The following is a 16,524-nucleotide window of genomic DNA, read 5'->3' on the forward strand; positions in this document are numbered from 1 at the left end:
TGGAGCCTCGACCTACAGACTTTTTGACCTGCAGCCACCTTTCCAAAATGGATTGATTCCCTAAGTCGAGAATCCACTGTACCCTAAAAGAAGAATAAGTGGGTCCTAGATCTAATCATTCCTGAACCATCTTTGCAGGCAAAAATGTTGAAACTGAGGTTGTCCTACTTTAGGCATCCTGGGAAGAAAGGATTCTCTGGAAAAGATAATAATGCTTGGGAAGGCAACAGGAAAAGAGGAAGACCAAATATGAGATAGATTGACTCTCTAAAGGAAGCAACAGGTTTGAGTTTGCAAGGCCTGAGCAGGGCTGTTGAGGAAAGGACAGCTTGGAGATCACTCATTCATAAAGGTCACCATAAGTAGAGGGCAACTTGACAGCACATAACAACAACAGCCAACACTGATAATTGATTTTTTTGTCTTTGATTTTCTTTTCTAAAAGGCTCAGTGTCAGTAACCAGAATAGAAATGTTTAGTCTGAAGGCAGAATTCCAAATACAGTGGTGCCTCGCTTAACGAGTGCACCGTATAGCGATGTTTCCGTATAGCGATCCCTTTTTCGGGATCGCTATACGGAAACATACCCGATCTTCGCAATGGGGAAAACCCGCATTGCGAAGATCGGGTATTGCGGCGGCCATTTTGGAGCCGCCGAACAGCTGATCGGCGGTTCCAAAATGGCCGCCGGAAGCCCGGAAATGGCTGCCGGCAGCCGTTTTCGCGCCCTGCCCTCGCTTAGCGAAGGCGCGAAAATGGCTGCCGGCACCTGGAATCCTCGCTGAACGGGTAAGTAACGAAGGTATTGGAACGCATTAAACGAAGTTTAATGCGTTCCAATACCTTTCCCCTACCCGTTTAGCGATGATTCCGTATAGCGAGGGTTAATCCGGAACGGATTAACCTCGCTATACGGGGCACCACTGTATGTCATAACAGAAATCGTGAAATTTGATAAAAGTTATCTATAGATAAAGTGAAAGGCATGTTTATAATACTTTAGAGAAAATAGTATTTTAGAATAGAAATACAGGCATCAATTCAAATTATCCCGCAACAGATACACTGAAAAATAACCATGTCTCTCTGCAAAGGATGAAATAAAAAGAAAGGGTGCCAGCAACCAGATTAAACCAGGCATACATTTATTCATGCAGGCTTAAATTTGTAAAGTGGTGTCATTGTTAGTCCTCTAACCTCACACCTACAGAACCACTACATGAATAAGTGTACCAAAGACAAATCACAAAGCAGAAAGGGTAGAGGAAGAGCAGAAGATAGAACAAAACTGTAAAGATGAATTGCAGGCAACATCTTTCATGTTCCGGGGCACTTTTAGATCAACTGTCAACCAATTACATTGAGAGTGGACCAATATGTTTTTTGCTTAGATCTATTAAATCCCACTTTCTCTTTCTCTTCTGAGTCCTAAATCATCATCTATGTACTGTTCTATGGGAACTTTCTGCCATATTAATACTCAGAATATTGTAAGGTATATATGAATATCAGAATTTAAACAATCTTGATTTAAAACACAGGACCTCCACTTCCTTGTGAAAAAAGTTGTCAAATCAAACATGTATCCAGCTAAACTAAATAGACTGATTCTCATTTATTCTGGTATTTTATCCAACATAATTTTACTTCCTTTAGTCCAGTCCTCTCTGCTAATCTGACTCTTTTTTCCCCCAGAAGTGTTGCATCTTTGTTTTCCCTTTTTCTCAGCACTTCTGACACTCTGGTTTTTAAAAGTTTTCTTTTTTCCAGTTTCCCCACTGTAATCTCCTAGAAATCAGATTTGCAAATTAATCATGTGTTCCAGCACTCAGTCATAAAAAACAAACCATGGTAGATGCAAAATGCATGGGTAGGGGAAATTGTGACAAACAGTTATCTTTCAGCACTCGGGGGAGCACTTCTGCAAAAAAAAAAAAAGAGATACTTAAGCACACACACACACACACACACACACAGAGAGAGAGAGAGAGAGAGAGAGAGAGAGAGAGAGAACTTATAAGACACTTATAAGACATTGCTTGTTGCATACTCTGCTTTTTACCTTTCTGCTTCTAGGTTCAAATTTTCAGATTTCTGTTCCCTAAGCAAACTTCTGACCTCTACACCATTTGCTGTGGATGTTCACAAGATGTGAGAGAAGAAACAGTAAGGTTTCTCTCTGTATATCACAGTAGCTGTTGCACCGGCATGTGTGCAGTGAGACCCACAAAAACACAGGTGATTTTAAGAAACAGCAAATTTTTATTAAGAAAGTTATGTTTTAGATAGAAAAGCCTATAATCCTAACTAGATGAAAATGTGCCCTGGGGACACATGAGAGATGAGTACAACTTATCTACCCATTTGGAAAAGAAGAAAAGAAGTGAGATGTATAGGAGGACCCTAAACATATCATCCTAAAAGGTGCAGGGGGGAGTAGATGTCAGAGAGTCAAAGACCAAAATACAGAGCAGTCTCGGTGGCTTTGGTTTATGGCTGTTGAGCCAGAGGTTGGGAAATCAATTCCCCATGTGCCTCCTTGATAGAGGCTGGACTTGATGAGCTATATGTCCCTTCCAGCTCTGCAGTTCTAAGATGATGGTGATGATGATTACTTCCCAATCCTCTCTCTTGTAATTTGGGCTGGACAGATGCTAAGAGGCAATGCTTGAAGAATACCAAGCCAACACTATTAATTTTAACTAACACAGCCCATCATGATCATAAGTTGCCGAAATGGAAGGAGACCTTTGCTCCTAGTTCCTTCATGGCACCATTACAAAAATGGCCAAAATTCTTTTGCTTGCCATAGTAAATTACACAAGAAAGATGGAGTTACTACTCACAGTTATTACAGTAGGACTACAAGATCCTTGGGATCACTACCTTCGGTTTCATTTATCTACTGTCTGAAAAGATTAAATAACAGCAACACCCCCAAGAAATATGCATTTCCAAGATGTATTACCAGAACTGGCAGCTAGAGGTAACCAGAGACTATGCTATATGTCTTGTTTGTTTCTATATTGCCACTTTTGGCATCGGACGGGAGGGTCTTGGAACCAATCCCTCACAGATCTTGCAGTCCTACTGTACTCATCTCCAATTTTCACCTAAAATGTGATGGTTGGTAATTAGTCCAAACTTTGGCATTAGCAAAATGTGAAGGTGAGGAGAAGTTCTTATTTAGATGCAAGATACACTTCTCTCACAGCTGCTTTTAAGACATAAGACATAAGAAATTTATTTGTCATTGCGCTCACAAGTGGGTGCAACGAAATGAGGTGCTCTTCCCCAAGGTAAAACTGGACAACACTACAAAAAAAAGTTAAAATATACACAACTTTCACCATCCAAATATAGATACCCCGTTTTCTCTCAGCAATTAAAATTCCACCAAAAACCTATGGCCCCGCATTTAAACTGCTTGTCCTTGCTTTCAATACCCTGAATCTCCTTCCTGATGGTAATAGTTTAAAGAGCTGATATCCCGGATGAGAGGAGTCTTTTCACTGTGTTACAGGAGTTTTTTCTCCATTGAGGAACTTAAGGGCAGTTGATTCAAATTGGCCTATTTGGACTAATTCTCAAGCATCACATTCTAGGCGAAAATTGGAGATGAGTAATATCTATGAGTCTGTCTTGTGCAATTTACTATACTAAGAGAAAGAAAGTGAAAGATTTTCCATAGAATATGTCATTTTAAAAAAAGGGTGTGTGAGAGCAATACTTCATTTTCAATGGCATAATGGTTGTTCCAATTTCTTCAATTGTATTGTGACCACTTTCCACATCTTTTTAAAATTCCTTCCCCAACCCCAGAAATTCACCCTTTGTTAGAGCTATGACAGATAATGCCTGGAATGTGTTAAGATTCAGGAGATATTTTATTATATGATGTGCTACCAATTTCTCATTTTAATCAGTGATAGCAATTTTTATTTTAACAGTATTAAGTAATTTGTGATTTTTTTTTCCCCCTTGTGGACCAATCGACCACCGATCAGCTACACTGCTTGTGGACCAATTGACCAGCGTCTGGAAATGCAGAAAGCAGTTACCCAGGTAAGTGAACACCACCACCCATGGAAGACCACCAGGCAAGTTGCTCTACTCAATCAACATGGTGAACTGCAAAGTTTGCAGGCCTGGCTTCCAGGAAGATGATGTATAATCAATCAGAAACTTAGGAAGCAGCCTTCTACTGAATCAGGCCATTGGCCTGTTTAGGCCACTACTGTCAGCATTCATGAACAAAAACTTTCCAGGATCTCAGGCAAGATTATTTCCTGACCTGTATCCAGAAATTCCTAGTACTTGCTGGTTGTGTCCCATACCGGTATTAAAGACGCCTGAACCTGATTTGCTTTAGAAATCAGATAAAATCTGGTGCATTCAGGGTGATATGGTAACCTAAATTGCAAGTATCTGCTCATCAATTGCTAGAAGAAGACAAATATAATCAAAGCCCATAAGTGTTGTTGTTTAGTTGTTTAGTTGTGTCCGACTCTTCGTGATGCCATGGACCAGAGCATGCCAGGCCCTCCTGTCTTCCACTGCCTCCTAGAGTTGGGTCAAATTCCTGTTGGTAGCTTTGATGACACTGCCCAACCATGTCGTCCTTTGTTGTCCCCTTCTCCTCTTGCCTTCACACTTTCCCAACATCACGTTTTTTTTCCAGGGAGTCTTCTCTTCTCAGGAGATGGCCAAAGTATTGGAGCCTCAGCTTCAGGATCTGTCCTTCCAGTGAGCACTCAGGGTTGATTTCCTGCAAGATGGATAGATTTGTTTTCCTTGCAGTCCAGGGGACTCTCATGAGTCTCCTCCAGCATCACAATTCAAAAGCATCAATTCTTCGGCGGTCAGCTTTCTTTATGGTCCAGCTCTCACTTCCATACATCGCTACTGGAAAAACCATAGCTGTCATTATGCAGACCTTTGTTGGCAAGGTGATGTCATCGCTTTCCTCCCAAGAAGCAGGTGTCTTTTAATTTTGTGGCTGCTGTCAACATCTGCAGTGGAGCCCAAGAAGGTAAACTCTGTCACTGCCTCCATATCTTCCCCTTCTATTTGCCAGGAGGTGATGGGGCCAATGGCCATGATCTTAGTTTTTTTGATGTTGAGCTTCAGAGCATTTTTTGCGCTCTCCTCTTTCACAGTCATTAAGAGGTTCTTTAAATCCTCCTCACTTTCTTTCATCAGAGTGGTATCATCTGCATATCGGAGGTTATTGATATTTCTTCCAGCGATCTTAATTCCTGTTTGGGTTTCCCCCAGTCCAGCCTTTCGCATGATGTATCCTGCATATAAGTTAAATAAGCAGGGAGGTAATAAACAGCCTTGTCGTACTCCTTTCCCAATTTTGAACCAATCAGTTGTTCCATATCCAGTTCTAACTGTTGCTTCCTGTCCCACATATAGGTTTCTCAAGAGAAAGATAAGGTGGTCAGGCACTCCCATTTCTTTAAGAACTTGCCATAGTTTGTTGTGGTCCACACAGTCGAAGGCTGCTGCATAGTTAATGAAGCAGAAGTAGATGTTTTTCTAGCTTTCTCCATAATCCAGCGCATGTTAGCAATTTGGTCTCTAGTTCCTCTGCCCCTTTGAAATCCAGCTTGTATTTCTGGGAGTTCTCGGTTCATATACTGCTGAAGCCTACCTTGGAGAATTTTGAGCATAACCTTGCTAGCATGTGAAATTGTACGGTAGTTGGAGCATTCTTTGGCACTGCCCTTCTTTGGGATTGGGATGTAAATTGATCTTTTTTAATCCTCTGGCCACTGTTGAGTTTTCCAAACTTGCTGGTATATTGAGTGTAGCACCTTAACAGCATCATTTTTTAAGATTTTAAATAGTTCAACTGGAATGCCATCACCTCCACTGGCCTTGTTAGCTGTGCTTTCTAAGGCCCACTTGACTTCACTTTCCAGGATGTCTGGCTCAAGGTCAGTAACCACACTATTTGGGTTGTCTGGGACATCCAGATCTTTTTGATATAATTCCTCTGTGTATTTTTGCCACCTCTTCTTGATGTTTCTGCTTCTGAAAGGTCCCTACAATATTTGTCCTTTATCATCATCTTTGCATGAAATGTTCCTTTAATATCTCCAATTTTCTTGAACAGATTTCTGGTTTTTCCCTTTCTATTATTTTCCTCTATTTCTTTTCACTGTTCATTTAAGAAGGCCCTCTTGCCTCTCTTTGCTGTTATTTTGAAGTCCGCATTCCATTTTCTGTAACTTTCCCTATCTCCCTTGCATTTTGTTTCCCTTCTCTGCTATTTGTAAGGCCTCGTTGGACAGCCACTTTGCTTTCCTGCATTTCCTTTTCTTTGGGATGGTTTTTGTTGCTGCCTCCTGTACAATGTTACGAGCCTCTATCCAAAGTTCTTCAGGCACTCTGTCCACCAAATCTAGTTCCTTAAATCTGTTCTTCACTTCTACTGTGTATTCGTAAGGGATTTGGTTTAGATTATACCTGAGTGGCCCAGTGGTTTTTCCTACTCTCTTCAGTTTAAGCTTGAATTTTGCTATGAGAAGCTGATGATCAGAGCCACAATCAGCTCCAGGTCTTGTTTTTGCTGACTGTATAGAGCTTCTCCATCTTTGGCTGCAAAGAATATAATCAATCTGATTTCAGTATTGCCCATCTGGTGATGTCCATGTGTAGAGTCCCCTCTTGTGTTGTTAGAAAAGAGTGTTTGTGATTATCAGCTTGTTCTCCTGACAAAACTCTATTAGCCTTTGCCCTGCTTTGTTTTGAACTCCAAGGCCAAACTTACCTGTTGTTCCTTTTATCTCTTGACTCCCTACTTTACCATTCCAGTCCTCTATAATGAAAAGAACGTATTTCTTTGGTGTTTAGTTCTAGAAGGTGTTGTAAGTCTTCATAGAATTGGTCAATTTCAGCCTCTTCCTCATCGGTGGTTGGTGCATAAATGTGGATTACTGTGATGTTGAAAGGTCTGTCTTGGATTCGTATTGAAATCCTTCTATCATTTTTGAGATTGTATCCCAATACAGCTTGCCATTTCCTGTTTGACCACATCCAGGTTCATGGAACTTACATTCTAGGTTCCTATGCAGTATTTTTCTTTGCAGCATCGGACTTTCCTTTCACTTCCAGCTGCATCCACAGCTGAGCGTCCTTTCGGCTTTGGCCCAATCACTTCATTAGCTCTGGAGCTACTTGTACTTGTCCTCTGCTCTTCCTCAGTAGCATGTTGGATGCCTTCCAACCTGAGGGGCTCATCTTCCCGTGTTATGTCTTTTAGCCTTTTGTTTCTGTTCATGGGGTTTTCTTGGCAAAGATACTGGAGTAGCTTGCCAGTTCTTGCTCCAGGTGGATTGCATTTAGTCGGAACTCTCCAGTATGACCTGTCCATCTTGGGTGTCCCTGCATGGCATAGCCTATAGCTTCTCTGAATTACTCAAGCCCCTTTGCCATGACAAGGCAGCAATCCGTGAAGGGATGATACATCATAACCCTTCCAAAATAACATTATCTCTTGTTTGAGTAAACTCTGCTTTATCTGCACAATCCTATTCATGAGGAAGAAATTTGGTTATTGTTGCTCAGCTGTTCAGAGGTCCTGTACAGTTGTTGTGTGTTCTCTATAAACTGGGGAAAACTATCACCCCAGCATGTATAATCACTATCCCATTTTATACGTATATTGTCATTATATAATGAAAGTAATTTTCTTTTCTGTTTCAACTCTGAAAGAACATTTTCTGCCTGTCAGTTAGTTCCACACCATGGCCTGCAATGGGATATCCTTTCACATCTTTCCCAACATGTTTGCTCGTTTTACTTTGAACAGTGATTCCCAACCTTGGGTCTGCAGATGTTCCTGGACTAAAATTCCTAGAAGGATTCACCACAAGCTGTGCTGGCCAGGATTTCTCAGGGTTGTGGTCGAAAAAGATCTCAGGGACCCAGGGTTGGGAACCACCGACATAGAATAATATGCAGACTGAAGAAGGTTCCCACCAACTTTTATGTGTAGCAAAAATGCTGGACTAGATTTTCCTCTTGCATTGACCGCTGATTTCTACTATGATGATTTCTCTGGGGTTTTATGTCTGGCTCAATGTGTAGAACTAGGATGGGCCCTTATCTTACAACCTTATGGAAGCCAAAGTAGTTTCATTTTACTGAAAGAAGAAGCAGAAAGGTTACACACTAACGCAAAAGCATACCAATATAATCCCACACTGCAGTTTCCATGGCAACGTGTCTAAACTAATGAAAGCCTTTGTGGAGTGCCATGCTCAGAACAGTAGTATGAAAGGTTCTGTGGATAATCCAGAAATTAGATGTAAAACCACACCATTTTAGTCTTAGAAATTCAAACGATACATTTTTTTGGAGAGAAACAGAGATCACCGTATTCACCACTATCCTGTGGTTGTATTTTGCTTTGTTTTTTTAAGGCAGCAAAATATACAATTTATACCTGATTCTTTCTTTATTTTTGGAGAAATTTCTCTTTCTTTCTGGTTTTATCTCTGGCTCAACTATTTTATAGAAGTAGCCTCTGTGCTATGGATATCAACTCTATTAAAATTGTCTATATTTGAAAACATCTCTGTAAATCTCTCTCTCTCTCTCTCTCTCTCTCTCTCTCTCTGTCTCTCTGTCTCTTTCTCTCTCTCTCTCTCTCCTAACAGCTTTGGTTGATTCCAGAAGCGTACGTTGGTTTTTCAACATTGTAGTGCTAAGGAATTTATTTAATGCTTGAATTCAATCATTGATTAAGTTGAAGGAGCTGTGTGTGGCATTTTGTCTGCCAGAATTTGGCTGGCTCTGGCTACTGCACATCTTGATTTGTGATGAGAAGGAGGTGGAAGATGGATGCCCTCTGCTTTCTGCTCTGCCTTAAGCCAAACATCATTATAGTGTTATACAGTGCAGCACAAAACCATATAATAACAATATTTTTTTTAAAAAAATGGCTTCCCATGATATTTCACTTTTTGTGTTTTGTTAGTTCTCGTACTTAATATACTGTATGCTTTTTTCCTGCATCCTATGGGAACTAGAGCAGACTTTTTTTTTTTGAAGTGCCGTTTGAGGCTTTTAAAAATCAGCTCTCCTTCTCCCTCTCTTTCTTGCTCTCCATCCCCACTGATACTTCCAGGGGTATAACCAGTGGGATATGTGGATATCAAGCTATCCTGTTATTTTGTTCTTCATCTTTTTTTCTCAGCTGCCAAAAGAAGAAGATTTAAATTCCTAAAAAAAATCCTCACTGAGAAGAAAAATAACTTTCTGTAGTAATATTCTCATACTTATATAGTGCAATGGTTTTAAGCCACTGAATAAAGGTTAGTATTTATCAATGGGATTAGTTTAGCTATGTCCCATTCCCACCACCAATCCAACAACTTTCTCACGCAGGCCCCTCTGTCCATCTTTCAATTAGCTCCATATCCAAATCAGACAAATGTACCCCATCACCCCTAAGAGGCACCAGCCTGTCCCAATGGATATCCTGGTGCCAATCACTGATCCCAAATCCTTACAAACATCCCTGCAGACTTCTTCGCTTTCTCTCTGCTGTGCTCCATTAATACCCTACAAGGGGCACTCTGTTCGCTACAACTGCTGGGTATTCTTGTTGACCACACAACTCTTGTTGATGGATGCTCCCTCTTCCAACCCATTCATCCAGCAGACTATCAAGTATTATGACTTGCTGCATGGCTTGGCCAAGTGTGCCCAGCTGTGCCACAATATATTGGGGGGCCAGCACAGAGTACCATGGGATGCCATTCCAATGAACTCATCCCATAACATACCTTTCCATCCCCTCCACCCCAGCAGGTTGATGCCCCAAATCAAATTAGGACCACAGGCCATTCTGGCCACACCAGATGCTACACAGAGGAAGCTGTGTCCAATCTGCCGGATATACAGCCACCTCCTGACACTCCATGTACCTGTAAATCAAAACAAATTGAGCCAGCAAGTGACCTAGAATGCAGCAGCACATGGACATACTGGCAGTAATTAATTGAAAACCAATGGCCCATCCTCTTAGTGCATAGAACCATAACCCAGGGCTGGAGGAGTCGCAGCTGCACTTGTTTGGAAGAATTATGTTGAAAGCAACAACCCTGATTTCCTGCTTCCTCTCTTAACATTTTGTTAAGCAGAAATCTGACATCAAGTCATAATAACCCTGATGACTTTTTACTTTATTTTGTTAATTTTTAATATATCTATAGCAAACTGCCAACTCCTGTAAGTGCCATACAGGCACTGTCCAAGTCTGCTCCAGACTCTCCCTAACTCTACATTCCTGGAAAACTGTACGCACACCACATACACCTTGTGCATCCTCAGGGCCAGTGCCAGCCCTATCACAAACTCGGCCTCATTCTACCATTTGCCAGTCCTCAGGAGACAGAGTCTCGGAACACATGCTGGCTCCTGGAGCAAGTATCCTGAACCATAAAAGGGGATATGGGGCAATGCATAGGAAAAGCCCCATCCATGTAAATGCCCTGAAAAGAAAAAGCTAGGAAGTCAAAATCCTTTAAATTTAGCCACCTAGAGTGGTCGTAGTTGACCAGATAGGCGAGATATTAAATAAATAAATAAATAAATAAATAAATAAATAAATAAATAAATAAATAAATAAATAAATAAATAAATAAATAAATAAATAAATAAATAAGAATGACTGGTAGAAGGCAAATGGCGACCTTTCTTTTTCTTTATCTAATGAATTGTGTCTTCCACACCATGCATAGAGTGAAAATAGTCTGCCTGTGACCTTACATGCTATAATTCCCAGGATCCTAAATCCAAACATTGCAACAGGCAATTTGCTCCTCCCTTTAGCATAGTGGCGAGGGCCTGCCATTGGATTCACTGCTCCAACTGGGCTCTTTACCCCCCCTCCCATTTGCGCCCAACCCTAAATAGTTGGGCTGGCACGTTGTCCCCACAGACACTGCACTCTTGCCTGTATCAACCACTTACATGTACACATCTTCAAGAATTGAAGGTTCAGGAATGAACCACCTGCTCTGTCATTAAATCGGGAGTGTAAGCTTGCCCGGCTCTCAAATCAGTGCCACTATCAAATCTGTCTCCTCACATGGGGTGTGCTAGTGCCATATATTGAAGCAAAGGCTGGGCTGCAGTTCCTCCCAGTGCCAATTCAAGTGGTGGCCATCCTTGACAAAAGGCTTCCTCAAACAGCAGCCATGCGCAGCCAGGGTAGTCCCTGCATGCTGGAAATTAAATTTAACTATTGTGCTAACCACTTGCCCTCCAAATAAGGAAAACAGGTAACTAGTTGCCCCAAGAGTATTCTGGCTAATGCACCTCACTCTATCTTGTTCACCCTCCTTCTCTAGGTCCTTCTTATCGACTTTCCTATTCAGTAATCCAAACATCTATGCAACCCTTTTCCAGATCCACTCTTGGTTGTGGTGTCACCTGAATCCCTTTTGGCAAGACATAGTCGCAACAAGACCAGACCTTCATTTGAACTTGCTTGTATGCCATATCAGGTATAGATGGCTACAACCATATACCCAGTTCAGATGCAGTTCCTGTTGGTACCTGTGGATAACATGTTGTCAAACCCCCATTGTTGGCTCACAGATAGCTATCTGATCTGAAGTCACCCCTAGGCCACCATACCAAGATGCAATATTGAAACAGGATATCGCTGTATCACACCACGATACCACCCGTCCTGCCACACCTGGAACCTGAACTGCTTGCCATCTCTATCTCCTGCTGATCCAAACCAACTGGCTGGGTTCCAGCTGTCATTTGTCCTGGTGTCCCCAGAGCATTACACTGTCTAACCTCTAACGCAGTAAAACAAGACATGCCAGAACCTACAGATTTGCACACATGTGACCTTTAAAAATTATACAGTATCCCTAAAACTGCAGATCCAGACAGGATTCAATGGGTCACTGAGTCCAGCCTCCGTCAAAGAGGAATAGCAAGGTCTTGAACTCCCAATGTCTGGCTGTGCAGGCAGAGGCCTGAAGCACTGATCTACCCATCAGCTCAAATCCCTATCCTGAGCCTTGCAATTGGCCTTCCCTGCGGTAATTAAAACCCGAGGCATTTCCAATACTAGCCAATTCTCCTTGTCAGAAGATAGTCCGTCCGTCCGTCCGTCCGTCCGTCCGTCCGTCCGCCCGCCCGCCCGCCCGCCCGCCCGTCCGTCCGTCCGTCCGTCCGTCCGTCCGTCCGTCCGTCCGTCTATCTATCTATCTATCTATCTATCTATCTATCTATCTATCTATCTATCTATCTATCTATCTATCTATCTATCTATCTGTCTATCTATCTATCTATCTATCCACACAGACCCTTGTGTGCATGGGCAAAAACATACACCCCTTCTTTTTTCTTTCTTTTCCCCCTCCCTCCCTTCCTCTTTTCTTTCTTTTTTTTTAAAAAAATCCAATTCATATTGAGACTAAAGGGGGGGAAGTCACCCACCCCCTGTGGAGGCATTCCTTCCTATTCTCCCTAAAACCGAGGGGAAGTGCCCCTTGCTTCGGGGCAGGTGCCACCACTCAGGCGATCACACTCATGTACACTCATGCCCACTTCTATATTTTCTTTCTTCCTGCCTTTCTTTCTATCCTTCTATCCTTTTTTCTTTTAAACAAGTAAAATAAACCTCACCCTCCTTCAAAATAAAGCAAACCATGAGGGGAGTGCACCCCCCCCAGTTATCCAAAAATGAAAGTGCTCCATGAGACGTGAGGGCTCTCCCATTTGCAAGCCTCGAAAGAGGCCCCTCCCCTCCTGGGTTGCAGAAACACAATTGACGGGTGTCACACTATCCCGGGAAGGAGGACAAAGAGGCTCTGCTAAGCAAAGTTTCCTCACCCACAGAGCTGCCATTGGTGCTGCATTGGCAGTGGTGTACGTAATGATACTTCTGGTCCTTGTAATATAAACCTGTTTTCCTGCACTGGGTAGACTTTTTATTCAGTGGACATTTGATCAGATACTGACTTAGAATGTTGTGTCATGCCACCACAAGTTAGTGTCCTAAAACTTCCAAATGAACAATAACTGTGGAGAGAACTTCTAAATGGAGCTGAAAATTTTGACTTGCTTTGTCCGTAGGATTGTGGGGCAAAAGAATCATTACTCTGGGAGATTCTGGAAAACGGGCAGAGCTGGGGACAAGTGGTGTAGGCATTTGACTACAAAGCCAGAGTCTGCGAATTCCAACTCCCCACTGTACCTCCCTCACAGGGGCTAGACTTGATGATCCATAGGGTCCAGCTCTGCAGTTCTAAGATTTACACATCGTGTGCAACTTTCCCAATAAAGAAGCAATTTGTTTGCTTCAAGGTGGACAGGTGCAGGCCATAGGTACATTTATCATGTCTGTAAACACCATCCCTATCCAAAATGATCAGAATGCTGGGTAGTATTTAAATTTGGGAAATTGCATAAAAGAAAGCATTGAGAAAACAAGCACAAATATTTCAACCTGGCAATAAGTCTCCTCAAAATAACATGCACTTACTCCTAAGGAAAGTGGCTGTAGATTTGCATGTACCTTTGCATTTCTAACCGTAAACAACACTGCCATTCCACATTGGGTTCCTCAGAAAAGTATCACTGCATTCATAATTGCATTTAGTTTAATGAAAAGAGGAACTGATTTAGGAGATTAATCATGGATCTCTTGATTTGATCTTAGATTCCCCTAGTATTATTCTAAAGTAGTGTCTCCATTTTTATTTTAGCAATTGAAATTCAGTCATACAGTGTGACATGTACATCCGTCTAGAATAGTTGTTATCTAAATTGCTGGTTTCCCAAAGATTAAGATAAATATAACATGGTTAATTAACATTTCCCAGCACTAATTGTGGTTTGCGAAAAATGGTGCAGTCCATCGGCCTGAAGCAACCAAAGCATACTACTGTTCAATCACTAAACCATCACGTAGGAATTTGTGCCCATCAAAAACTGTGTTTATTTTTTCTTCTGAAGTAGACAAATCCTCCCTTCTGCTGAGATTAGTTCTGCGCATGTATCTTAGAAATTATGAGTAAATAGTACCATCCATTGAGGCACACTGCATCCTATGGGGCAAGTAACATTTTCATCATTACTTGTACCTTGTTTGTGCAGGAGTACAAACTTAGAAGTAATTAGACACAGTGCCCCAAACAAGTCACTTTTTTTGCTTATTTACTTTGATTATAATATTCCCTGAGGGGAAAGGGGAAACATGGATTGTATGACTCAGAAGATATCTGATTAAAAATCAGTGAACATAATCTAATTATAGGGGACAGCTTATAATTAGCAAATTACATTCAATCTGCATGTTGCATGCTTTATTAATTATGGTGAGTGGTTTGGGGGGAAATTTAGCTTGAATCATGCATTCACTTGCAAACCTATGAACAGCCTCAGTGGAAGTTAGTGATAAAAGCAGAAACACATATAGAAGAGTAGGCCAAGGATGATCCATCAGCCTAGATGATCCATTTTGTATGAGTACTTTTATTTACTTTGTAAAAATTGGCATGTTCTGCAAATAAAGTTTGTTGTTTGTACCTGGTACTACCTTAAAGAAAGCATTAACACCTATAAGAAAACTAAAACAATTTAAAAAATAATTGACACCTAATAACACCCAGCTGGTAAAGACCTACCGATCCCCCTTATCAGTCAATCCTGGGAGCGTGCAGCTTGCCCATGGTTAGCAACCAACAAATTAAAAAAATGTGATGTTTTGACTTCAAATTGGAAATGAGCAGCATGGTCTGATAATTTTTAGGCTAGTTCCTATGTTGAAAGAATAATTCTGAATGCTGTGCATTCTAGGAGATGCATAGTTTGATGTTTTGGTTTTAATCTTTTGTAAACTGCCCAGAATAATTCTTTGGCACTAATGGGGCAGTATATAAATAAAATTGAATTGTGGTGCTGGAGCAGGCTCTTGAGAGTCCCCTGGACTGCAAGGAGAACAAACCTATCAATTCTAAAGGAAATCAACCCTGAGTGCTCACTGTTACATACAGCACTGATGTTACCTGTCTGTCATGGGTTTGGAGGGAAAGTTCCATCCTATGGGGAGTGGAAGGCGGGACATCAGGAGGAGGGGCTGTACTGTATATATATGTGATGCCTGTGTGGTGAAGTTTAGACACTGAGAGATGCTGAGAGACACTGGGTTGTGACGAAGCAGCAGCTGGGAAGAAGAAGCTGTTGTGGGAGTCTGTGTGTCAGACAGGGTACTTCTGTGTGTCAGAGTACCAACCTGATAGGTTCAGGTGTCTGTTGGTTAGCCAGAACTGATAGGTTCAGGGTCTGTGCTTTAAGTTAAGGGTTCTGTGTGAACCAAACTGTATGCTTGTATGAGTGAGAGTAAGCCACGTTACTTTATCTTATTTACCTGATTGTTTATTTTTCCCTGTGTGTATTTAAAATAAACCTTATTCTTTTATTGTTTAAAAATCCATCCCTGGTCTGTGTGACTTCTTAAAGGGAATGGTTGGTGGCAGCTTAGTGTAAATGTGTGACATGTCCCAGTAGGTCTGGGTTTGTCACATTGATTGGTGTCCAGCGTGTGGGATACGACTGGTCCAGTTGTCCAGTGGTCCAGCAAAGCCTTGGCAAGTGTGCCCAGAGCAAGGGGGGTCTAGTCAGGGACAGTCTGAGGCGCGTAGGTAATCTTCTAGGTGTACCTCACGGGGAGGTGCGCTAGTAGAAGAACGTGCCAACTGGGGAGACTTAGATTAAGGTGCTCTGAGGCAGCCTGGTTTTGGCGGGAAAAAGCTGAGGCAAAACTGCGTAGTAACAGTGAGCTAGCTTGCCAGCTGAGAGGCCCAGCAGAGGGGGGTAGGCTCTGACTCGATACTGTTGCAAGTTTAGTGCTGAAGAACAGCAGCAATCTCCAGGGAGAGCTGGTTCTGAGGCAAAAAGGAAAAAAGTGGTCGTTTTATTTTGAGGCTTGACTTTTTAAAGCAGCCTGTTCTGAGGGGGGATTATGCCCTTGACTCGAAGCCACGTAGCAGAAATGGGTGAAGTGAAAGACCCCCAGATTGACCAAGGTTCTGAGGATGAATTTGGCTCAGTGCAGGGTGACAGCACAGGAGAGCAAGACCCAGAACTCAGAAAAATACTCATAGCCCAACAGCATGAACTGAGGGTGAGGGAAATGGAGGAAAGGGAAAGAGAGAAACAGCGGCAATTTGAATTAGAGAGAGAGAGAGAGAGAATGGAGAGGGAAGAAAGATTGGAGAGAGAGAGAATGGCGTTTGAATTAAGAAAACTGGAACTGATGAACCAGAACAATAATAATAATAGGGATTCTGAGGGAGGCCAATTGTCTAAGGCTGACCTGAAGAAATTCCCTGTGTACCACAAGGGAGATTGTCCTGAGGTGTTCTTTTCCTTAGTGGAAAGAGCGTTTGTGGACTTCTCAGTGAGGGAAACTGAGAAGATGACCATCATGCGATCTTTAATCAGTGGTAGCCTGGCTGAGGTTTATGCCGAGAT

The 16,524-nt window shown here is 42.0% G+C and overlaps 1 long non-coding RNA gene across 1 annotated transcript in view; it reads left to right on the forward strand.

The window, feature by feature from the left end:
- Window positions 1–945: 945 nt before the first annotated feature.
- The window catches only part of LOC144587847 (uncharacterized), a 70,789-nt gene continuing 55,210 nt past the window's right edge, over window positions 946–16,524 (forward strand). Inside the window, exon 1 of the long non-coding RNA XR_013543031.1 lies at window positions 946–4,065. This is a non-coding gene — a long non-coding RNA (uncharacterized LOC144587847). The remainder of the gene's footprint in view (window positions 4,066–16,524) is intronic.

This window comes from Pogona vitticeps, chromosome 1 (assembly GCF_051106095.1).
Source record: "Pogona vitticeps strain Pit_001003342236 chromosome 1, PviZW2.1, whole genome shotgun sequence".
NCBI lineage: Eukaryota > Metazoa > Chordata > Lepidosauria > Squamata > Agamidae > Pogona > Pogona vitticeps.